Here is a 25,802-nt window from a genome sequence, read left to right as displayed (position 1 = left end):
TGGTTGTGATACTACATATGACGTCATCCACCCCCGAACGTTTCCGCCGTTCCGGTTTGCTGGTGTGACAATATGAGGCGTTTTTTAGAGCAAGTAATTCTCTCTCAAAAGTCACATTTTGTCCAAGATGTGTTGTGATTCCATTTGAGGCATTCACACTATTGGTGCTAAGTTCTTAAAGGTCCAAGGTTTCCAGCTACAACAAAAGGTATGTCATCTAACTAGAATTTTGTAGTAAAGATACTCCATTGTATGCTAGTTAGGATGATGCTTTGGAAAAACAAAGTTTGCATGTATATTAGAGAAAACATACATCCAAAGCATCTAGGGTTGCATGTACACCATAGGAGTGTTAGAATGCTCAAAACCCATTAGTGGTATCAGAGCCTAGGCTTGTTTTCAAATATACTTGATGCTACTTGTTTTCAAAGCTTGGAAAATTCGATTTTCTGCTGTCTGAACAGTTAACTCGCCGAGTCCTCTGACAGACTCACCGAGTCCACCCTATAAACTGACCAACTCGCCGAGTCAGTTCATGCACTCGATGAGTTGGTGCTCCTAGATGCAGATTTTCGAGTTCTAAGGCTGGAATTGGACTAGGATCATTACCCTAAACTGTTTTTGCACTTATAAACCTGTTTTTGATGTGGTAATGATCATGCTTATCCCATTTAAAAGATAATTGTCAAAGTTTCATGTTTTGCATTAGTTAATATGGTTAGGCTAATTACATGAAATTTGTTTGATATGAATTGTCTTGTTCTTATGAGTTTAATTTAGATTATAAACAAATTGTTTGATTTTGTAAGTTACAATAGTTGATCTAAATGTTTTTGATGAATTCCATAACTTGTCCTCAAGTTATGGAAAATGAAAAGTTTTTCTTTTAAAGAGATCCTTAAAATTATAGGTTATGAACTTGAAGAGTCTTTTTCCCATAAATGGTTTTATGAACTCCATAACTTGTCCTCAAGTTATGGATTTTCAAGAGTTTGTCATTAAAACCTATATTAAACTCATAAGTTATGAATTTTAAAAGTTTTGACAAGTTTCAAAATTTGCCCTCAAGTATTTGGAATTTGTAAAGTTTCACCTTTTGAATACTTTAGTTCCAAACCCTAAAATTTTAAAAGTTTAAAATTCAACCCTTATACTATTATAATATTATAGGTTTAATATATATATATATATATATATATATATATATATATATATATATATATATATGTGTGTGTGTGTGTGTGTATAAGAGTAAAGTCAGTCTTACCGTTAGTAGGCCTCATTCACGAAGCCGTTCTATAAGGGGGGTATAAGGTTATTGTGACATCCCCTAATTTCTCGGCCAGAAAAGACCGATTTAATTTATGCTTTTTAAAATAAAATCAGAGAAATTCTTTTAAAAGATGTTGCGGAATTGGTCCCCAATACAAAACATGATAAAAGTTTGTCAAAACCTTTCTTTAAGAAATATATAATTTCATTTCATATCAAAACCTCGGGATGTCATGTTCCGATACAGATCAAAAGCATAAACAAGACATTATAAGCCTTTTAACAGTTATTTACAACTACTGGCCTATAATCCAAAAATCTCTCGTCATCCTCCGACTATGCTCGGGGTCCACTACATGTAACATAAAAAGCTGAGTGGGTCAGGCTTGGGAGCCTGGTGAGCATATTGGGTTTTCAACCCACAATAATAATAAACTTATTAAGTTCATCAATCAACAATAACCCTGATTACCCATTTCCCGTTATCCTCACTTTACGTCCCTAAACACTTAGCACAAGGGACCTAGCCTAAAGAATATCATCGGGATGGACACTACTGCTAAGGGGTTTCCTCAGCCATACATGTCCTAAAGGCAACCATGAGGGGGATGGATTACAGCGAATGAACACCCAAGTTCATTAACACCTACAGGTTGCGAGCCTGCCAGCGTTCCACTGGACTGTCTAGAAAAGTTCGTGGTCGTCATCCAAACTCCGCTAGATGACTGGATCACAATCACATCGAGGCCTCTCATCATTTTATTTCATCACGCATCAACTATATACCCATGTTTTACCCAACATATTTGTAGATAAAAATACATATACAGTTTAAAACTTGTATAAAACATCTATTCAACAGTCACCTCAATTAAACAATTAATATATTTACACGTAGCACGTATTTTATATAAAATACTTCATATCTAGGTGTAAGATGAAGGTGACTATACACTCACTTGATTTACTGAAAATCGGGCAACAATTCGTTTCCTAAAACGTTCGTTTCTAATAAAACCGGGAGTTTTATTGAGAAACCGGGCTCTGCAAGTAGACCTGTCAATGGGGCGGGTTTGGAGCGAATCACCCTTGATCCAAACCCGTTTAAAAAAATAAAAACATGACCCGCCCCGCTCCAATAACCCTCAGGGTCTTGAATAGTCGAATCCATACCCGTATCCAGCGAATCAACGAATACCCGACCCATTAACCCGACTCTTTTATAATATTAAATTTTCATAATTTTTATGTGTTCCACAAAGTAATATTTCTCAAAAAAATAAAATGTCTACTTAAACAAGATGTACATTAATTAATACTCAAAGTCCAATACAATAAAAATCATATTTTACTTAGACATCGAGTTGTATATTTTGTTGTCATATATATATATATATATATATATATATATATATATATATATATATATATATATATATATATATATTTACTATCTTATAAAAGAAATCTTACTATTTCTATAAATAGATTGAATATAATAATATTATTTTTTTAAGACGTTCAAACCATTAAGCTGAAAGTACAAACAACAATCAATATTATAATATTATAATTTAAATCGTACAAATATTAATGCAATAAATACAAGTATTTAATACCTTATAGTTATGGATCCAGCTCGTATCTTGACTTGGCCCTCTTCAAAATTGAACTGTCATTTGAATTTCCAGTTTATTCGCCTGATTTAAAGTTTAAAAGGTAGACCATATATCTTCAACCACCGATCAAACTACATAATCTCTCAAATCCTAATGTCACCCTCTCTCAATCCTAACAAACAAACTTCCCTACCACCTCTCCGTTGTCAACAACCAGTCTCCCAGTCTCCTACTCTCTGTGGTGTTGCTTCTTTGATGCAGAGCAATATCGATGCCATCAATATCCCATTCCTCTTTCTCTTTCTGCTAGAAACGCATAGTCAAACTCTCAAACCCCATTCAAAATCGACTGTCAAATCCCCTTCAAAATTGTCGATGCTTATGTTGCTCCGATACCGGAAGACGCTGAATTGTTTTCAACAACGACGACTCCCTACAGTGGTGATCCCCTCTTCTGTTTCATTCCCATTGAACCTCTGGTTCCCTTCTCCTGATGTGTTCTGTACATATATCACTTTGCATTATAGCTCTCGAGTTCAAAATCCAACCCTCGTGAATATATATCCTTCTACCATACTCAAACCTTGTTTCTTCCACGATCTAAGCCTAATCGATTGGTATTTTTCTTTGGTAATTTTCTTTCTCCTTATTCCATTTAATCTTTTTTTTCCATAATTTACATTTTTTGTTTCAATTCAGAGTCAGATCAAGGGTTTTCCAACCCAATTTTGATATGATTTTATTAACAGATCTTCCACTTTCCACCACCGCCACCGATGTTGCTAGTATATATATATATATATATATATATATATATATATATATATATATATATATATATATATATATATATATATATATATATATATATAATGGGGCGGGTTATAAGTGGAGCAGATCGACAATGATCCATACCCGACCCATTTATTAAAAGGGTAAATGGGTATGGATCGTAAACGGGTAAACGAATCGAAAATTACAATCCAAACCCGTAAAATTCTTATGGGTTTGGAGCGAATCAGGGCCAAACCCGCCCCATTGACAGGTCTATCTGCAAGGGTTGGGCTTCGAAACCGAAAAGATAAATTTTCCGGGCTTCTCGGGCACTTTGGGGTGTATTCTGGGTGTTATAATGGATACCGGGGCTTTAGGAGATGTTAGAATGAAGGAAATATGGAAAAAGGGGTGAAAATGGACAAATTTCCAAAAGTATCCGAGAAGGCTCGCAAGCCTTCTATTTATAGGGGGTCCGAAGTCGGCTAAGGAAGGGGGAGTCAGCAGCGAGGACACGCGGCAGCAGCTGGGCGAAGGTGCGCAGGTGGCTCGCACGTGGGTTGCGCATGCGAGGGGCTCGGTGTCGGCCTCTGATTGGACCGAGGTGTAGTTCGAGGCTTCGGACGTGGCACCATATGCGAGACTCGGACATGTCATAAGAGGGTACGAGGCAACTCCTAATTGGTCGAGCCTCCGGTCCGAAGCGAATGCGACACGCGTCGACTGGTGGCCTCGAATGACTCAGCAGTTCGGACACGTGGCACGATTTGGGCGAGGGTGACGTGGCCGAAGCCACCTATGCGAAATTTCTCGATTTTTGTGCAAAAACTTCTAAAATCCATAACTTTCGCATACGAGCTCCGTTTTTAACGTTCTTTATATGCACGCATAGGTAAAATTACGCTCTACAACTTTTGTTTAAACTTCTTCGGCTAATTTTGACTTTAATTTTTATATTATTATTTTTAACCGACCAGGACAAGAAATCCGTTAAAAATTCATAACTTCTTCATCCGACGTCCGTTTTCGTCTGTCTTTTTACCATTGTGCTACTATTGATGAGACCTTCGATTCTCGTTTAGGTCGTGTCGGCTAAAAATCACTCGATCTAAAATTCGAGTTTTTAGTTGTCTACTGCTAAGCTGAAACTTCGAAAAATCATAACTTCCTCATACGAAGTCAGATTTGGGCGTTCTTTTTATACATACTCTTGGTTTAACGAGTACTACGACTTTCGTTTAGATCACTTAAAAAGTAGTTTATCAAAAACTCACTTTTTACGACATTCGGCACCGTGCCGATTTTGTCGTGAAACTTCGACAGGTCATAACTTCTTCGTTATAACTCGGATTTTGGTATTCTTTATATATCCGTAATCCTTGTCACGACCACTACAACTTTCTTAATAGATATCGGCTTTATCTAATATTTATTTTTGACGCTCATTTTTATTCTTAATTAATTAAACCCTAATAATTAAGCATAAAACACATAATTCACATAATATTCACATAATCCCTTTTCATTTCTTCAAAATGAGTTACAAAGGTTAATCTAGACTATAATGTCAATATTAATGCCTAGCCTAGAAACACAGGCATTACAATTCTCTCCCCCTTAGGATGATTCCGTCCCCGGAATCACACATCAACAAACAAATGCGGGTAGCGACTCATCATGTCACTCTCTGTTTCCCAGGTGAGATTTGGCCCATTCGTATGTTTCCATCGCACCAGCATTAAATCGACCATCTTGCGTCGCAACTTATTAGTCTTACGGTCAATGATTGCCTCAGGTTCTTCAATCAACCTCTTGTTTTCATCCAACCTTAATTCAGAAATGGGAATTATGTCGGGCACATCTCCCGTGAACTTTCTCAAATAACACACATGAAAGGTGTTATGAATACCCTCCAGTTCTTCCGGTAATTCTAGCTTGTAAGCTTGATTCCCGATCCTCTGAAGAACTTTAAATGGTCCAATAAACCTTGGACTCAACTTTCCCCTTTTACCAAATCTTATAAGTCCCTTCCACAGCGAGACTCTTAGTAAAACCGAATCTCCAACTTCGAAGGATATCGGTTGTCTTTTCTTGTCAGCATAACTCTTTTGTCGATCTTGAGCTGCTAACATCCTTTCCCTAATCACTTTCAACTTTTCAGCAGTTTGATGGACTATTTCAGGTCCCATAAACTGCTTTTCCCCAGCTTCCAGCCAACATGATGGCGTTCGACACTTTTCTCCATACAAAGCGTGATAAGGTGCCATCTTGATGCTTGAGTGGAAACTATTATTATAGGAAAATTCTACTAGAGGTAAGTGTTCATCCCAGTTACCTTGGAATTCTAGGGTACATGCTCTCAGCATATCCTCCAATGTTTGAATCGTTCGTTCGCTCTAACCATCGATTTGCGGATGGTAAGTTGTACTCAAACACAACTTGGTACCCAATTCCTCTTGTAGACTCCTCCAAAACCTTGAGGTAAAACGGCTGTCACGATCGGATATAATCGTTAACGGAACACAGTGAAGCCTCATAATTTCCTTCACGTAAGAATTCGCAAGTTTATCCATAGACCATTTCTCGTTAGCGGCTATGAAATGCGCACTCTTAGTGAAGCCATCAACGACCACCCAAATCATGTCGTGACCATTCCTTGTTCTGGGCAGTTTAGTCACAAAATCCATGGTGATGTCTTCTCATTTACCCATGGGTACAGGTAAAGGTTCTAAACTCCCATACGGTTTTTGATGTTGTGCCTTAACCCTAGTAGAAGTTACACACTCGACCACATACTTAGCAACATCGAGCTTCATCGTCGGCCACCAGTAAGAGGGTTTTAGATCCCTATACATTTTCATACTGCCGGGATGAATCGAGTACATGGTCTTGTGAGCTTCTTCCATCAGAAGATCTCTTATTCCTCCCGTCTTAGGTACCCAAATCCTATCTTTGAATACCTTCAGTCCTTAACCGTTTGTATCAAACACCAACGTTTTACCCAAACGTTCCTCCTTCCGGTCATTTTTCTCTAAAGCTTCCTCCTGAGCTTTCTTTATACTTTCCATAATTGTAGAGACAACTTCAATTCTCAACGCTATTGGCCTTTTCTTTTCAAGGTTCACCTTCCGACTGAGAGCATCAGCAACAACATTCGCTTTACCAGGGTGGTAAAGTATCTCACAGTCGTAGTCCTTGAGTAACTCTAGCCAGCGCCGTTGCCTCATGTTCAATTCCTTCTTATTAAAGAGATATTGAAGGCTTTTATGATCAGTGAAAAGTTTGCATTTAGTACCATACAGATAGTGCCTCCATATCTTTAAGGCGAATACTACCGCTGCCAACTCCAGATCATGAGTGGGGTAGTTCTTTTCATGCTCTTTCAATTGCCTCGATGCATACGCTATCACTTTATCCCTTTGGGTCAGAACACATCCTAACCCAACTCCAGAGGCATCACTATAAACTGCGAAGTCATCAACTCCTTCAAGTAACGAAAGAATCGGTGCTTCACACAATCTCTTCTTCAACTTCTCAAAGGCTTCCTTATGCTTCTCATTCCAAGTATAAGTAGCTCCTTTGTGGGTCAAAGCTGTTAATGGAGTAGCAATCGAAGAAAAGCCTTGGATAAATCGGCGATAATATCCAGCTAATCCTAAAAAGCTTCGAATCTCCGTAGGACTTTTTGGTTGTTCCCACTTCATCACAGCTTCAATCTTTGCTGGGTCAACCATTATTCCTTCTTGGTTAACCACATGACCTAAAAATTGGACTTCTTGAATCCAAAATTCACATTTGGAGAACTTTGCATACAACTTCTCCTTTTACAGAACTTCTAGCACCTCACGCAGATGCTTTTCATGCTCCTGCTTGTTTTTTGAATAAATCAATATATCTTCTATGAATACTATCACGGATTTGTCAAGGTATGGTTTACAAACCCTGTTCATCAAATCCATGAAAGCTGCTGGGGCATTGGTTAGTCCGAACGACATAACCAAAAATTCATAGTGTCCATATCTTGTTCTGAACGCAGTCTTTTCGATATCCTGCTCTCTCACCTTTAGTTGATGGTATCCTGACCTAAGATCGATCTTCGAGAAATAGCTCGAACCTTGCAATTGGTCGAACAGGTCATCGATCCTCGGCAACGGGTACTTGTTCTTTATTTTTGCTTTATTCAGCTCTCTGTAATCGATGCACATTCTCATGCTCCTGTCTTTCTTCTTTACAAACAACACAGGGCTCCCCAGGGCAATGAACTAGGTCGAATGAAACCTTTGTCCAATAACTCCTGAAGTTGTGTCATAAGTTCTTTCATCTCTGTTGGTGCTAATCGATACGGTGCTTTTGCTATCGGCGTCGTTCCAGGTAACAAGTCGATACGAAATTCTACTTGTCGATCAGGGGGCAATCCGGGAAGATCTTCGGGAAAGACTTCCGGATAATCACACACCACCGGAATATTCTGCACCTCCTTCTTCTCCTTCTTAGCATCGATCACGAACGCTAGATATGATGTACATCCCTTGGCCAAAACACTTTCTGGCTTTCATTAGGGAAATGATTCCAGAGTTTACTCTGCGTTTGTCTCCATACACCATAAACGACTCTTTCCCTGGCGGGTTTACTTTTACTATCTTCTTCCTACACAATATTTCGGCATCATTAGCGCTAAGCCAATCCATTCCTAAAACTATGTCGAATCCATTTAACTCGATAGGCAATAATTCCTCGTGGAACTTATTCCCATCCAAGTCAATGAGGATGTTTTTCATACGATGGCTAACAGGTACAAACTTGCCACTAGCAATCTCGACTATTATAGCATTAACTAGTCTATCTACTGTTGAGAGAAAAACTTAGAGACACACTTGAACAAATGTTAGAACAAGTAGATTGCGGAATAGTTAATCTCAAAGGATCTAAAAGCTCAACAACAATATAAATAAGTTATAGTTAGATAGTTAGAGAGTTAGTTGCGGAAAAGTAAAGAAATAGAAATGACAACAATTGTTATATCAAGTATACACTTAAGTTGATTCATAACGAGGAATGCATTCAAACCAAGTTAATAAGGAAGATCAAACTTAGTGATTAAGTCACAGAAGACTTGCTCCGAAGAGAGATTATATTCAGATGAATTCTGGTAAGTAGAAAGAGACGAGTAATGGAGAGATAGAAAAGATAACTTCAGAAATGTGTATTTAGAATAGATGCATAAGTTATCTGTATCAAATACAAGAGAATGAGCTCTTATTTATAGAGACTCGTGAAGAACACTAGATTACATCTCTATGAGTAGCCATGCAAGGCATACTGGTCCATAGAGTGTATTACAATAAAGACAAGTAAAGTAATCTAGCTAAATTGACTGCGGAAGATTGACTCCGGTTGCGGTTGCGGTTGCTGATGAACAAGATGACTGCGGGTGCTGAACCGTTGCGGTAGCAGAAATGGTTGCGGTAGCTGAAGTTCAAGAGGGTCACTTTTATGATTCAACAATTTCCCCCTAAGTGACCTCTTTAACTTCGGTTCAGCTATCAAGTTTGAGAAACTTGATCAGGATCCACCAAAACTTCCTGATGTTTTCCAGCCAATTGATCCTTCTTAAGATCTCGAATTTGACTTCTGCGGTAGTATGCTTCGATCTTTCAACTCCGACTCTGCAGATGTCAAGCTGCTTTCTTGTGAGGCGATGCATGGCAGTCATAGGAATGAAATATTTGACTTTGTCAGTCTTCCTTTTGAATATGACTCCAAGTTCAGGAAAGTTTGTTGCGCCTAAGGATCTTTCTTAAAAGCCTTCGGTAGTCATTGGCACAGGTTCAAGAGGTGGGAGATCAAACTTCTTGAGGATGGTGGGGTAGATATATGCATTTATCTTGGCAAAGTCGCAGACAGTTTCCTTCAGAAAAGTGTTGGCCTTTTCAAGCGCAATCTTCATTTTGGGGTGCTTTTCTGATTTGTTTTGAAACACCTTGGCAATGAGGAAGATTTCTTCCGGATTCATGCAAGGGAAGTCTGCCTGGGTGCGGACGTAGTCATGCTCCCTTCTCGTGAGGGTGTACTGGATGTAGTCAGCCTTCATGAACTTCCGGACTTTGTAGTTCTTGACTACGGATGGTCTATTGTTAGACCATATATTTTCAATGGAGGAGGCATGTTTAGCGTGAAAAAGATTAAGTCTCTCAAACTCCATTGGCAGTCTCTTGTGGTCAGGAAGGCTGCGGTCGAATTGCTCAAATACTGTGAAGAATTTGGCATTTGGTGAAATTGGTACATCCCAGTAACCGTCCGAGGGGGGTTCAGCGTAGGTAAGGTGGGGTCGGTAGTCTTCATCCAGCAGCCTGCGGTGCGGATTGATCCAAGAATTTATCAAGGATTCATCCATCATGGTATCAAAACCGCATTCTCTCCAGATAAGCTCTGCTAGTTTGGCTGCCTTCCAGTCGTGTTTCCTTTGGGCGGTAGCAGGGGAGTCTGTTGAGCTTGGAGATGACATGTTCTCCGCAAGGTCTTTGAACTGAGGAGGAGTCTCTGGCTTGTTGGGAGTGAACTCCTTTTGAGGTGAAGTGTGAGGAGATGGAGTATGTTGAGATGGTTGCGGTGAAGGCTGCGGTGTGGGAATTTTTTCTGTGATGATGGGAGGGCTCTGATGTTGAGAGATGGATTACTCAGAGTGATGGACTTCTTATTCTTCTTCACTTCCCCCTCTTGAGGGATGCAACGGAGGAGCTTCCTCAAGCCATTGCTTAAGTCCATCAACCTTGGCATAGACTTCTTGGAATTGAGCTTTGAGGGCTTCTGCCAATTGTTGATTATTGGGAATGGAGGAGCTGAAGAGAAGCTTGTGGATTTCTTTTGTGAGCTGGAGGATCTCGGGACCATGGAAGTTGGAGGACAGGGATTTCTGCAGTCTGTTAATTGTGGCTTGAAGAACAGAGATAGTGGACTCATAAGCAGTATGAGTCTCATCTATCAATTTCTTAGATTGAGTGGCTTGATCCGCGATGGCCGCTTGGAGATCCGTTTTGATTGCGGTCACCTCAGTGATGAGGCGTTCCGCTGCAGCCATAAATTCCTTGTGGTCGGCCTTGCGGTTGTTGTCAAGGGACCGGATCCCCATCTCCACTTTGAGAGAAATTCTCTCTGCAGCCATGCGTTCCCTTGTTTCCAAACGTTCAATACGTTCGATCAGGGACTGCGGTCCCGGGGTGTCTTCTTGTTGCGGTTGTGTTGGCTTGACCGCAGCTAGGATCTGATCAACTTTGGCTTGTAAGCTCATGAACTCCTTCCTGGTGACAACATTCTTCTTCTTTTTCTTCTTTTCTTTTGGCTTGGAAGTTGAATGTTGAGAACCGATGGATTCCTCTTCCTCATCAAACATCATGAGGTCATCATCTGAAGGGCTGGGCTTGTTGACTTCCTGTACGTCGTCATCATCAAGACCGAAGGTGGGAGCTGAACTGAGTTTGATTGCGGTTCCTTCGTCTTGTGATCCATGGACTGATGGAGTGGGAATTGGATTGGGAGTTGGAGTTACTTTGGAGGTATTTGCAACTGCACCTGTTGCTTGAGCTTTACGGATCGTTTTAGCCATTTCGTCCATCCACTCTAGAACTTTGAGAATGGTGGCTACGGTATTGGCATTATTGATTACGTCTGCCCAATACCGTGCCACGGACTGGATTTCCTGCTCCTTTTGTTGTTGCTGCTTGATTTGTTGTTCCTTGCGGGCTTGGAATGCCCTTCTGAAGGCAGCATATTTCTTTTTGTCTGACTCGGTTACAGGTGTGTACCGTAACCATGAGTCATTAGATTCTTCTCCGTCAAATCCTTGGAAATGCACCGAAGTGTCCTTCGGGTCCACGGATCCTTGCACGTTTGTGCTCACCGTGCCTAAACCACCTGCTGCAGATATAAGCAGAGTAGGATTTCCTGAGCTTCCTCGGTCTCCTTGACCCGTGGTCAAGTGTGGCCTCGGCTCAGTTCTGGCATGGGCGGAAGAAGTGCCCTGCGGTTGGGAAGGTGTTTGTAGTGTTTGGGTGACGTTCGAAAGGATGGAGCGCAACTCCTCGGGTGAAAAGAAATGCAGTCGGGAAGCCCTGGAGACCTTAGGGCGTGCACCAGTATCATCCCCTTGGGAGTGAACTGGGGGGGAGTCTCCACGATGTTGTGAATCAGACTCACTTTCTGAGTCTGATTGGAAAATGATTGTGGTGTTGAATGGGTCTGCGGCCACCCCAAGGACTACTGGAGCCTTTTGAGAGGCTTCAGCATCGGTCCGGTCACGCATTTGGCCAGAGGTATCGGTTTTTCTTTTCTTAAGGATAGCAATCGGTTGCCTATCCTCATCAGAATCACTGCTAGATGGGATTGGGGTAGGTTTGGTTTTTCGTTTCTTCGTGGGTGCGGTTCGTTTGGGAGCATCTTTCTTGGGTGTCCTTTGTTTCTTCTTGGTTGCCAAATGCTTTCTTCTTTGAGAAAGATTGGAGAGTGTAGAGGCTGAAGGGACTGCGGTACCTTCAGGGTTAATGGCTGCGGATGGAAGAGGCGGGGTAGAAGGGTATGGGGCAATACCCTCCGTAGCCTCTATGTGATCTGAGACATCAGCAGTCTCAAGACCAAGTGTAGAAAGAATGTGGGTAGGGAGTCTGCGGATAGGTCCAAAAACAGTTTGATCAGAAGAAGGATTGTACCTTTTGAGATCCTTAGTGACAAAGAAGTTGATGTCACTGCCCATATCAATTCCAGCGTCCGCATGCAGGTCTGAGATGCAGAGTGACCAGAATCGTGCAAATGTGAGCTCGGTTGGGTTCTCCCTTAGGCTTTCTTTGGGAATGTATTGAAGGAAATCGTCCCATAGGATCTGCCCGTAGTTTACGTCGTGTCCGGTGAATATGCTCCACACCAATTCCAATAGCCTGAGTCCCATGTTGTCTATGCCTCCGGTTCTGCCGGATAGACAGCGGATGACAAAATGACACAAACTGTCATACCGCAGGCAACTGATTTTTCTTGAATTCACCAATCCCTCGAATTGGTTTCTGATACCCCATTTGGTAGAGTGCAGAGGTAATGTCCGCCATTAAAGGAGAAAAGATCTTGATGGATGGATGAAGCAGAAGGTTTATAGCAGTGAGAAACTTTTCTTTGGACAATATGACCAAAGAATCGTTTATTAGGTTGAGATGAACTTCTTGGGGGTTTTCGTTTGGGCGATAAGCTGAGAATGCACACTTGAAGAGGGTCGAGACTGGAACAACATATGTAAATGCGTCGAAGGGACCAAAGAGTTGATGGTTCTTCAGAAATTTGATCATAAGCTTGGTTGGAGCATTGTATGAAGAATGATCTTCAAACACTGCTCGGAAATTGCTTGACGCGATTGTTGGAGAGTCGGAACCAGTGGGATTCGCTGAGCTTGAAGCCTTGGATTGCTTCTTTGATGCACCTGATTTCACCATTGTTGGAGTTTGAGAGAAAAAATAGAAAACATAGTTCTTGAAGGTTTTTTGAGAGGGAATGATCGATGTTCAGAAAGCGTAAAGTGAATTTGGGGAAGAAGATGGGTTTATAAAGGGTTGAAAGATTTTAACCCTGGGTAAAAGGTAAAAATAAGGTACAAACGTCGTTTGGTATTTGGGGGGAATCTTTGAATTTGGGATTAAATCTCAGCCACAAATAATTAAAACGGTTTAAAAAGATTTGGGAGATTTACTAAAAGAGGGCTGCATTTAATGAAAAGTCAGACATCTATCAATGTGTCAGGTAATCGTGGGGTGAGGGGAAAGGAAGTTGTAACGGATGGGACGTGCTGGGAGAGGAAAAGACAGATTAATGATGTGTTTATGGAAACACGTTATTTTTGTCATCATCCCTAAAATAGGTCTGACTCAAGGTTTATTCAGAAAGAGAATGAGACAGTTTCTCAAGGGAATGTTTTTTTTTATTTAATGTTCTTATTTAATGAAGGATCATTAAATAGCACACAAAGGTTCAAGCGTTGATGAAACAGTTGAGAAATTATCACAATGATCGCGGATGGAAACTTCATTGCGGTTGGGAACGTCATCGCGGATGGAAATTTCATTGCGGTTGGGAACGTCATCGCGGATGGAAATTTCATTGCGGTTGGGAACGTCATCGCGGATGGACAAGGAAAAGACTGCAGTGAGGAACTGAGAAGAAACACTTGTATAAAGATTAGTAATAATAGACAATAAAGACCCATGAGAGATAAGTATGATATATGGTTGCGGTACCTAGACTGCGGTACCAAAACCATCTATCATAAGTAACTCTCAGTTAGAACCGCAACGGAGACCAAGGATGGTCTGCGGTAGCTAACAACTCAAAAAGAATTGCGGGTCTGGATTCATCATTCCTAACATTTGCAGGAAGGTGTTAAGCTTTGTGGAGTCGAGCGCTTTTGTGAACACATCAGCAATCTCTTCATGAGAAGGGACAAATATGAGTTCAATGTTACCTTTCAATATGTGGTCTTTGATGAAATGATACCGTGGTTCAATATGCTTAGTCTTGGAGTGTTGAATTGGATTGTGAGAAATAGCAATAGCACTTTCAGAGTCACAATAGATCGGTATCCGCAGCATTCTATACCCGTAGTCCATTAGTTGAGTTTTCATCCAAAGGACTTGAGAGCAAAAGCTGGTTGCGGCCACATACTCAACTTCTGCAGTAGAAAGAGAAACACAACTTTGTTTCCTTGAAGACCCGCTGACAAGTCTTCCACCCAAAAATTTACATCCTCCTGAAGTACTTTTGCGATCTAATCTGCATCCGGCATGATCCGCATCTGTGAAAGCTTGTAGGCTGAAGTCATTGCCTGCGGGGTACCATAGACCAAGAGATTTGCTTCCTTTCAGATACCGTAGTATCTGTTTGGCTGCGGTCATATGTGACACTTTTGGGTCCGCCTGATATCTTGCACATACACCAGTTGCAAAGACAATGTCTGGCCTGCTTGCGGTGAGGTACATCAAAGAACCAATGATACCTCGATAAGTCTTGTGATCCACAGATTCGCCTGCGGGATCAGCAGAGATCTTATAACCGAAGGCCATGGGGACCTTAGCAGAAGAACAGTTGTCCATGGAATATTTCTTTAAAAGTTCAGTGGTGTATTTCTCTTGATGAATGAATATCCCTTGCAGAATTTGTTTCACTTGAAGTCCTAGAAAGAAATTGATCTCTCTATTCATGCTCATTTTGAACTTGTTGGTCATGAGCTTAGCAAATTCATCCACCATGCCTTGATCAGTCGAACCGAAGATGATATCATCCACATATATTTGTACAAGCATAAGGTGGTCACCATTTGCTTTTCTAAATAACGTGGGGTCAATCACTCCTCTCTTGTACCCGGATGAGACGAGGAATTCAGAAAGAGTCTCATACCATGCTCTTGGGGCTTGCTTCAGACCGTAGACTGCTTTTTCAAGCTTGTAGCAGTGGTCTGGGAATTCAACATTTTCAAAACCTGGAGGTTGCTGAAGATAAACCTCTTCTTTTAGTTCCCCATTGAGAAAGGCACTCTTAACGTCCATTTGGTGTACCTTGACGTTCTTGTGGGCTGTGTATGCAAGGAAGATCCGGATAGCTTCCATGCGTGCTACCGAAGCATACGTTTCATCGTAGTCAATGCCTTCAAGTTGACTATACCCCTTTACAACTAGCCTTGCCTTGTTTCTGACTACCGCACCAGATTCATCCAACTTGTTTTTGAACACCCATCTAGTGCCAACAATGGAGTGACCACGTGGCTTCGGAACGAGCTGCCAAACTTTGTTTCTTTGAAATTCTTCTATCTCTTCTTGCATTGCAGCTATCCAGTCAGGTTCAAGCAATGCTTCTTTGATCGTTCTGGGCTCTACCGAGGACATGAATGATGCGTAGTGGCAGTGGTCAGATAGGTCCTGGGAAGATCGAGTTTGGATGCCTGCGGATGGGTTGCCGATGATTTGACCTGGTGGTGGTCCTTCGTCCATACATGTAGACGGGGCTGCAGATGATCAGCAGCTGCGGTAGAGGGAATATCTTGAATATCAGAAGAATCTGCGGTTGGAGATGGCAGTTCCCCCTGTATTTGAGAACATCCTGCTGAGTCATCTTGGTTTGTTGGAACGAGAGTGGAGTTTTCTTGAACAGGTGGGAGAGGTTCCCCCTGGATTGCTGATGGGAGTTCCTCTGGAACCTGAGAAGGTTCCCCCTGGACTGCGGATGGGAGAGTGATAATCCTTGGATCGGTTCTAGTGTCAATGTTTTCTATGATTTCATCATCCGAATCCGAAGATACGTTTGATGGTAATGCTTCTCTGCGGGTGGGACTTTGAACAACATCAGGTACTGGAACCTCGACGGTTGTTGCTTGATCCGGAGTAGAGCTTTCCCCCTCAACCGGAGAGGTGAAAGTATTGAGAGATGCTACTTCAGATAGAGGTGGTCCAGAAACATTAGCGTGTTGTTGTTGAGCTGCGGGTGACACAAGAACCTCTGATAGTTTCGCCGTTTCAACAGGGTCGAAAAGATCGTCATAATTGACCTCAACTAGATTTAAGGGACCTGAAGAGGCAGGAATATCGCTTTCCATGATTGCAGTGGTTTCAGTGGATGGAGGGGCGTTGCGGATGTGAGAATCATCAAATTTCACATCGAAGCTTTCAATGATCAGCCTTGTACGCCTGATGAGCACTCGATAAGCAACCTTGTTAGTGGAATAACCAAGGAATATGCCTTCATCAAACTTCGGTGCAAACTTGTTGAGCTGATCTCTGTTGTTGATCACGAAACATCTACACCCAAAAATATGAAAGAAGCGAACATTTGGCTTGCGGTTGTTAAGGCCCTCATATGGTGTTTTATTGAGGCGTTTGCACACAATGCTTCGGTTTTGGACAAAGCATGCGGTTGCTACAGCTTCAGCCCAGAAGTACAGAGGAAGATGGGCGAAGTTAAGCATGGATCTGGCTGCTTCTACTAGTGTGCGGTTCCTTCTTTCAACTACTCCATTTTGTTGCGGTGTATATGGGACTGAGAAGTTGTGAGTGATGCCCTTTGACACCAAGAAACTGTTGAGAAGAGTGTTAGTAAACTCGGTTCCATTATCACTGCGGATACGTCTTACTGGAAGCTTTATCTGAAGTTCCATTTCCTTTATGAAGTTGATGAGAACCTGCGGTGTCTCTGATTTGAGTCTGAGGAAGAAGACCCATGTGAAGCGTGTATAGTCATCAACAATAACCAGTATGTACTTCTTGTGGTGGAGACTGGCTACGGTTGATGGACCGCAGAGATCAATGTGCAATAGCTCCAGTGGTTCAGAAATAGAAGAGTCCATTACTAGAGGGTGACTTGCTTTGGATTGTTTACCACATTCACAAGCCGGACAGAGAGTATCGTTGCTGAATTTGAGAATAGGAAGACCGCAGACTAGTTCTCCGGTGACCAAGTTGTTGATGTACCTTTAGTTGAGATGAGCTAGCTTTCGGTGCCATAGCCAGCTGACTTCAGATACAGCTTTGGATAGGAAACACAACTGCGGTCTACCAATGATCAGAGAGACATCCAAAGGGTACATGGTACCTTCGGATCGAGATTTGATCAGGCATGTGTTCCTGTCACTTGTCATTACGTAGCAAAATTGATCATCAAATTCAACACGATGTCCTGCTTTACATAGTTGGCCAACACTGATGAGATTGTGTTTGAGGCTTTCTACATAAGCAACCTTCTGAATGGAAAAGTTCCCCGTAGTGAGAACACCGTAACCGTGGATGACACCATTCGCATTGTTGCCGAATGTGACATTTCCACCATTGCATATTGGCCCGAAATCCCGAAGGCACTCTAACCTTCCGGTCATGTGCAAGGAGCAGGCACTGTCAATTAACCACTCATCTTCTTGTTCCTCCTTGCACAAAGCCTGAGAATTACACGGTTAGTTTAGGCATCCAAACTAGTTTGGAGCCTGGGGCAACTGATGTGTTTCTGAATGATGCATGGACCGAGGTTGCAGGGACAGGTCTCTTGTCAACTTTTAGTCCTAGTCCTGGGTGTTTGAGCAGATCTGGAGTGTTGTGAGTTTTTGAAAGAGTAAGAGGTTTCTGACTCCGATTAGATTTGTCATAAGATAAATCCTTCTGACAACTACACTGACATCTACAAAAAGAGGTTTTGTTTTTTGATCTGACACTATGTTTGGTCAGCGGTTTAAAAGATGAATTGGACTTGTTACCGGTCCGAGGTGGGTAACTCCTGACATGAGTGTTGTTGGGTTTTGAAAAAGTTTGTTTTTGAAAAGATTTGGCACGTGTAGACCTCTGAGTTCTTTTTGGTGGAGTTGGTAGAATACCTTTCCATCTTTTGAAATTCTGATGTGACTTTAAAAGTGTTGGAATGGGTAAGATACCCTTCCATTTTGGGTCGTCCAAGGAATACACTTGAAAACCATTGTTTTGAAAAGACTTCACACTCTTTTGATTTTTGTTAGAGGAACTAGGAATGACTGATGAAACTTGACATTCCTTATTGTTTGTTTTCTTGGTAGGAGAGTTTCTTGACATGTAGTGTGAGAAAACAAATGTCTCTGGACTCTTGGACTTTGGAATTATGACATGCTTCTTAATTTTTGAAAAAATTTGTCTGTTTGTGCCTCGAGATCTAATTTCCTCTTTTAAGGCCTTTTTGGCCAAGGATTTTGGTGAACCGCAGTCATTGTTGTTCAACTGCGGTTTCCTGGAATTCTTAGAGTGTTTTTGAAAACGTGGGCTTGAGTCATCCGAACTTGAAGATTCTGGGATCTGAGAGCATTGTCCCACTTTAAAGTTCTCTATAGGTAATTCATGATGAATCGCCTAAAGAGTCACAGTTCCTTTTGTTGAGGACTGCGGTAGTGACGTTTTAACTACTGCAGAGTATGTCTGAGTTGAGACTGCAGTGTGACTTTTGTGGAACTTTTGGCTACAGTGTGATTCACTGCGGTCTGAGGACAGCGGTGGAAAGTCTTTTGAGACTTCGGGACCTTCAATGACAATTTCTTCATCAACTACGGATGATGTTTGAGAATTTGGGTAGATGGTGCCACAGATAGGGATTAGATCACATGTGTGCCCGAAACTTCAGGCACAATTTCCTCAATGACACAATTATTGCTTAGAGTATGCAGTCTACCAAAGTGAGTTTTGATATCTTTAGGAAAGGTCTTGTTATTGACTGGGAAATGAAATTCTCGGTCAGGAGGGACATACAGTCTGTCTTTGTTGAACCGGGGTGAGGAATCCATTACGGTAGGATATCCATTTGACCAACCCCAATTGTATGTATTGTCCACGGTTCCATTGTTCACCAAATTTTCAATAGCTTCACTTTCATTAAACAAATTTTCAATTAAGAGATTTAAGCGTACAATTTCGCTCTGAGCTAAATCTCTCTGGTTCAAAGCTATCTCTAATTGGGTTTCACTTAACATTCTTGCATCTTTTTCTAACTCTAGGTCCTTCTCTAACATAGCCATCTTAAGTCTTTTGTTATCCAGTCGTCCTCTTATGTGGAACATCTCTTGGGACGCAATGTTCTTCTCATCTAAGGCTTTGTTATAGTCTGTAAGGACGGCAGCACGCGTGTCATTAAGATCATCTATGTAGGGTTGACAGTCATGCATGTTATAATTTAGAGTTTGGATCATGAGTTTTACCTGTTCGACGATGCTTAGAGTTCCATCCTTTGCCATGTAGCAGTAGTTCTTGGTCAGCATTGTAGACCCATCATCATCCGCAATGGCCAGCATGCAAATTTTCCCTTTTCCTTTGACATTGCTGATGGCTTCATCTTCGTCTCCGGATGACCAAACTTGATGGTCTCTTTTGACATGGGCCACGTATGCCCTTGCTTTTTCCTTATCTTCCAACTCTTGAGCCATTCTAAGGTAGAATGCTCTGTCTTTCACTACATTGGCCTTACAATCTCTTGCAAAGTGATTCTCTTTATTGCATTTGTGACAAATTACAACATCAGTCTTGTCTTCTGAAGGAGTACCGGAGTCAGTGGTTTGAGGAGACTGCGGTACCTCCTTTGGTTGATTATTTTGAGATTGCGGTGGTGGATGAGAACTTTTGGGATATCGAGAATGGTTATTCTGGGAACCGAAGTTACGGTTGAATGGAGGTTTGTTGAACTGTTGATTCTTGCGGAAGGAAGGAGGTGGTAGACGGTTGAACTGTTGGCTAACCAGAGCAATAGCCTTCTGAAATTCTTCTTCATCATCATACTCTGAATCAGCTTCGTATGACTGCGGTGGAGTGTTATACGAGGAAGAGTAAGGTGACTGCGGTGGAGTGTCATACGAGGAAGAGTAAGGTGACTGCGGTGGAGTTTGTGCTATGAGAGTAAGTGGTCCTCCAAAGTCAGCACAGTCTTTGAGTACGGTGGATTCTTGTGCTTGCAGCTCTCCATAGAGCTTGTAGACTGACAAAGAGTGAATCTTTCTATCGCCTTGGACTATCATCTTAGCCGTAGTCCAATGTCTTCCCAAACCATTAAGAAACTGAAGATTGGTTTCATGGTTACTGCTGATGGTGCCCGCATTGGATAACTTGGTGACTATCAGGTTGAACCTTTTGAAGGAGTCTTCCAAACTTTCGCCAGTATGAGCTTTGAAGTTGTTGAACTCATTGAGTGCGGTTTTAAGCTTCTTGTCTTGTGCTTGTTCTGAGCCTTCGTACAAATTCTTGAGAACCTCCCGTATCTCTTTTGCTGATTTGCAATTTATGATAATATTGAAGTTGTCAGGAGCAACTCCACATGAGATTTCATAAAAAGCAACAACATCATTTTCCATTTTATCGAGATCATCCTTGGTGGGACGGCTCATGACTGGTTGACCTCCTCCTAATCTGGTTGTAGCGCCGTCGGTTTGAACAGGTGTAAGGATTGGGACATGTGGTCCTTCTTCTACGGATCGCCATACATCTCTACCAAGTCTTCTCAAGTACCTTTCCATTCTTTGTGACCAGTGATGATATTCATTTGCTACCAGTATTGGGGCTCGGTTAGAACCACCAACACTGTTGGAAACATTCAGAGATAACGATTGTGCCATTTTGAAGTTGTTTTTTTTTGAGAAATGAGCTTAAGTGGTATAGAAAGCCTTTTGGAAAATCAGAGTTCCGTTTTCAAAAAGCAACCACTATGGCTCTGATACCAATTGTTGAGACCCATTTTTATAACGAACGGTGAGTGCGGAAGAAAGATATCTCGAGATTAATCGTGTTTTTGGAAGTATGAACACGAAGAACATATTATGAGTTCATAAAAAGAGACCAAGAACAAGAGAGAATAATAATAATATTCATGAAGATCATGGTGGGAGAGAAACTCTCCCTGGGTGGGAGAACCCACCAACTTTCTCTCTCTAGAGATTACATTGTGAGAAAAGTGTAACTCTAAGAAAAGTAAATGAGCTAGCTAACTAATAAGATATGACCAACTCTCCCTTTATATAGGAGGGAGAGTATTTACACCATAAGTACATAAAGGGAAAATACAACCTAATAAACACTCATTATTTGTGGAGCATTTCCATGCACCAACATCTACAGGCAAAGCTAGTTTTCTACCAAATTCATGCGAAATAAAGGAGTAATTGGCTCCAGAATCAAACAAAATTTGGGCAGGCAATTCGTTTACGAGAAAGGTACCTGAAGCGACATCGACTTCTTCTTTTGCAGCTTCAAGTGTCATCTGAAAGGCTCTCGCCTTCGGCTTTGGTGGAAGATTGGGCTTTGCTGCATCCTTCTTCTTCGGACAGTCTTTGAAAATATGCCCTTCTTCATGGCACCCAAAACATATCCTCTGGTTGGACGGACACACGTTGGCAAAATGCCCAGTCTTTCCACATTTGTAGAAAGTCACCCCCTCACTACATTTCCCAGAGTGCTTTTTCTTGCACTTCTCACACCATTTCACTTCGCCTCCTCCTCCTCCAAACTTCTTGGACTTAGAAAATTTGCTTTTCTTGTTGGAACCTGAAGTTCCTTCAAATTTTCTCTTTTCACCAACTTCTGCCTTCTCCAGACCCTTCTCTCTGATCTGAATCTCAACATTCTTAGCAGCCCAGATGGCGGCTTTCAAAGTGGTTGCTTGCTTAACCATCAGACCAAAGTCCGCTAGTAATCCGAGGGCAAACTTGTTGACCTTGGAGAGTTCAGTTGGAACTAGATGAGGAACAAGCTTCATCTTTTCCGTAAAACTAGCAGCGTATTCAGTAACGCTCATCTTTCCCTTCTTTAAATTCTGGAACTCATTATTAATTTCCAGAAGATCCTGCTCGGAGCAGTATTGCAATTTCAGTTGTACCACAAAGTCTTCCCAAGACATCTTGCTAGCTTCCCAAGACATCTTGCTAGCTTCTCCCTTGGGCATCGAATCAGCTAGTAACTTCCACCAGCTCAATACACCAGATTTTAACAGAGGAATTGCAAGTGCGGTCTTTTGTTTGTTGCTGCACTCAAAACTTTCAAACATCGTCTCCATTTCGGAGATCCAATTCATGACTTCCACCGGTGTCGGACTTCCAGATAGACACGGTGGTTTAGATGCCATGAAATCTTTGTATTTGCATCCGCATCCATCAACTCCTCCATCCTGGTTGTTTTGTCTAACTACCGGTGGGTTGGCTTGACCAAGAGTCCCACTGTAGTTCCCTCCTACTGATTGCCCTTCATTCAACTCGGGCTGTTCAACAGGTATCATAGTTTCTTCCCTATTCTGTTGTAGTAATCGCCTTATCTCCTCCATATGGCGATCTAACATCATCTGCATCATCGCTTGTACCCCATCCATCGTCATTAGCTCAGGTGCAGCTCCTACAACATGTACTTGCTCAACTACTTGAGGTTGAGGTTGTTGATCCCTATTTCCGTTTGCATTTGCAACTCCACTGCGAGTTCTTGCCATTATAATCTATATACTGAATAAGGCGAATTTAGGTATTTATCCTCGATAGGTATTTAAATTCCCTTATCACTCCGAAACGTTTATATGTTGGTTCTAATATCGTAATCGTACGCTTAGAATCCTACACACATAAGGTTTCCAGATCCGGTCGGCAACAGACCATAGATCCGAACAAATAATGGCATTTATGGCAAACATATAACATTTAGCACATAAAAGCATCTTAGGCATCTTTCCTAAAATAAACTAGTGCTCGTGTCTAAGATATGGTAGACACTCATCTCACAATCATCACTTAGCATTCTAAGTTTAAGTCTAGAAATCCTACAATTTCTTAGTTCGCTTAAAATAATGCTCTGATACCAACTGTGACATCCCAAATTTCTCGGCCAGAAAAGACCGATTTAATTTATGCTTTTTAAAATAAAATCAGAGAAATTCTTTTAAAAGATGTTGCGGAATTGGTCCCCAATACAAAACATGATAAAAGTTTTGTCAAAACCTTTCTTTAAGAAATATATAATTTCATTTCATATCAAAACCTCGGGATGTCATGTTCCGATACATATCAAAAGCATAAACAAGTCATTATAAGCCTTTTAACAGTTATTTACAACTACTGGCCTATAATCCAAAAATCTCTCGTCATCCTCCGACTATGCTCGGGGTCCACTACCTGTAACATAAAAAGCTGAGTGGGTCGGGCTTGGGAGCCTGGTGAGCATATAGGGTTTTCAACCCACAATAATAATAAACTTATTAAGTTCATCAATCAACAATAACCCTGATTACCCATTTCCCGTTATCCTCACTTTACGTCCCTAAACACTTATCACAAGGGACCTAGCCTAAAGAATATCATCGGGATGGACACTACTGCTAAGGGGTTTCCTCAGCCATACATGTCCTAAAGGCAACCATGAGGGGGATGGAGTACAGCGAATGAACACCCAAGTTCATTAACACCTACAGGTTGCGAGCCTGCCAGCGTTCCACTGGACTGTCTAGAAAAGTCTGTGGTCGTCATCCAAACTCCGCTAGATGACTGGATCACAATCACATCGAGGCCTCTCATCATTTTATTTCATCACGCATCAACTATCTACCCATGTTTTACCCAACATATTTGTAGATAAAAATACATATACAGTTTAAAACTTGTATAAAACATCTATTCAACAGTCACCTCAATTAAACAATTAATATATTTACACGTAGCACGTATTTTATATAAAATACTTCATATCTAGGTGTAAGATGAAGGTGACTATACACTCACTTGATTTACTGAAAATCGGGCAACAATTCGTTTCCTAAAACGTTTGTTTCTAATAAAACCGGGAGTTTTATTGAGAAACCGGGCTCTGCAAGGGTCGGGCTTCGAAACCGAAAAGACAAATTTTTCGGGCTTCTGAATCGATACAGGGGCTTTGGGGGATGTTAGAATGAAGGAAATATGGAAAAAGGGGTGAAAATGGACAAATTTCCAAAAGTATCCGAGAAGGCTCGCAAGCCTTCTATTTATAGGGGGTCCGAAGTCGGCTAAGGAAGGGGGGGTCAGCAGCGAGGACACGCGGCAGCAGCTGGGCGAAGGAGCGCAGGTGGCTCGCACGTGGGCTGCGCATGCGAGGGGCTCGGTGTCGGCCTCTGATTAGACCGAGGTCTAGTCCGAGGCTTCGGACGTGGCACCATATGCGAGACTCGGACATGTCACAAGAGGGTACGAGGCAGCTCCTGATTGGCCGAGCCTCCGGTCCGAAGAGAATGCGACACGCGTCGACAGGTGGCCTCGGATGACTCAGCAGTTCGGACACGTGGCACGATTTGGGCGAGGGTGACGTGGCCGAAGCCACCTATGCGAAATTTCTCGATTTTTGTGCAAAAACTTCTAAAATCCATAACTTTCGCATACGAGCTCCGTTTTTGACGTTCTTTATATGCACGCGTAGGTAAAATTAAGCTCTACAACTTTTGTTTAGACTTCGTCGGCTAATTTTGACTTTAATTTTTATATTATTATTTTTAACAAACCGGGACAGGAAATCCGTTAAAAATTCATAACTTCTTCATCCGACGTCCGTTTTCGTCTGTCTTTTTTATCGTTGTGCTACTATTGACGAGACCTTCGATTCTCATTTTGTTCGTGTCGGCTAAAAATCACTCGATCCAAAATTCGAGTTTTTAGCTGTCTACTGCTAAGCTGAAACTTCGAAAAATCATAACTTCCTCATACGAAGTTAGATTTGGGCGTTCTTTTTATACATAATCTCGGTTTAACGAGCACTACGACTTTCGTTTAAATCACTAAGGCTAAAAAGTAGTTTATCAAAAACTCACTTTTTACGACATTCGGCACCGTACCGGTTTTGTCGTGAAACTTCGACAGGTCATAACTTCTTCGTTATAACTCGGATTTTGGTATTCTTTATATATCTGTAATCCTTGTCATGACCACTACAACTTTCTTAATAGATATCGGCTTTATCTAATATTTATTTTTGACGCTCATTTTTATTCTTAATTAATTAAACCCTAATAATTAAGCATAAAACACATAATTCACATAATCCCTTTTCATTTCTTCAAAACGAGTTACAAAGGTTAACCTAGACTATAATGTCAATATGAATGCCTAGCCTAGAAATACGGGCATTACAGTTATTGCCTATAAAATGACAGTTTAATGGGTGTCCACTCTCACCCACCGCTTCCTTGACTGGTGGAGGGTCGTTATCCGAACGGGTTTGACAAGACATTTAAATTCTCATTAAAAGTATAATGAAATACTAAGTAACTAAACACTTATAAATTACCAATCTTAGTTACTTAGGAAAATGTGAATTTGGTGCTAACTCATGAAATTGTACTTTGCATCTTGTTAAGTCGTTAGTGGAGCGTGTGTGGTTAACCGACACACTAACCTGAGACTGACAGTGCATGGCAAAGGGTAGCTTGATGTTAATCATAGATCAATAGAGTGTGTGTGGTTAACCGGCACATTGATTAGGTGGTTGTAACGTTTGGTGTACCAAGCTAATTTGCATGGTTATTCACACCTTGTTTGTGATCCTCGACATCCCAGTCACAAACTTGAAGGGCACAATCGATATTTAAACATGCCATTGAAAGTTTCAATGAATCTCAAAGGATCTAGGAATT

This window comes from Lactuca virosa, chromosome 6, assembly GCF_052849685.1.
Source record: "Lactuca virosa cultivar CGN04683 chromosome 6, Lactuca_virosa_CGN04683_v6, whole genome shotgun sequence".
NCBI lineage: Eukaryota > Viridiplantae > Streptophyta > Magnoliopsida > Asterales > Asteraceae > Lactuca > Lactuca virosa.
The sequence above is the reverse complement of the archived record's forward strand: the minus strand, read 5'-3'. Positions refer to the sequence as shown.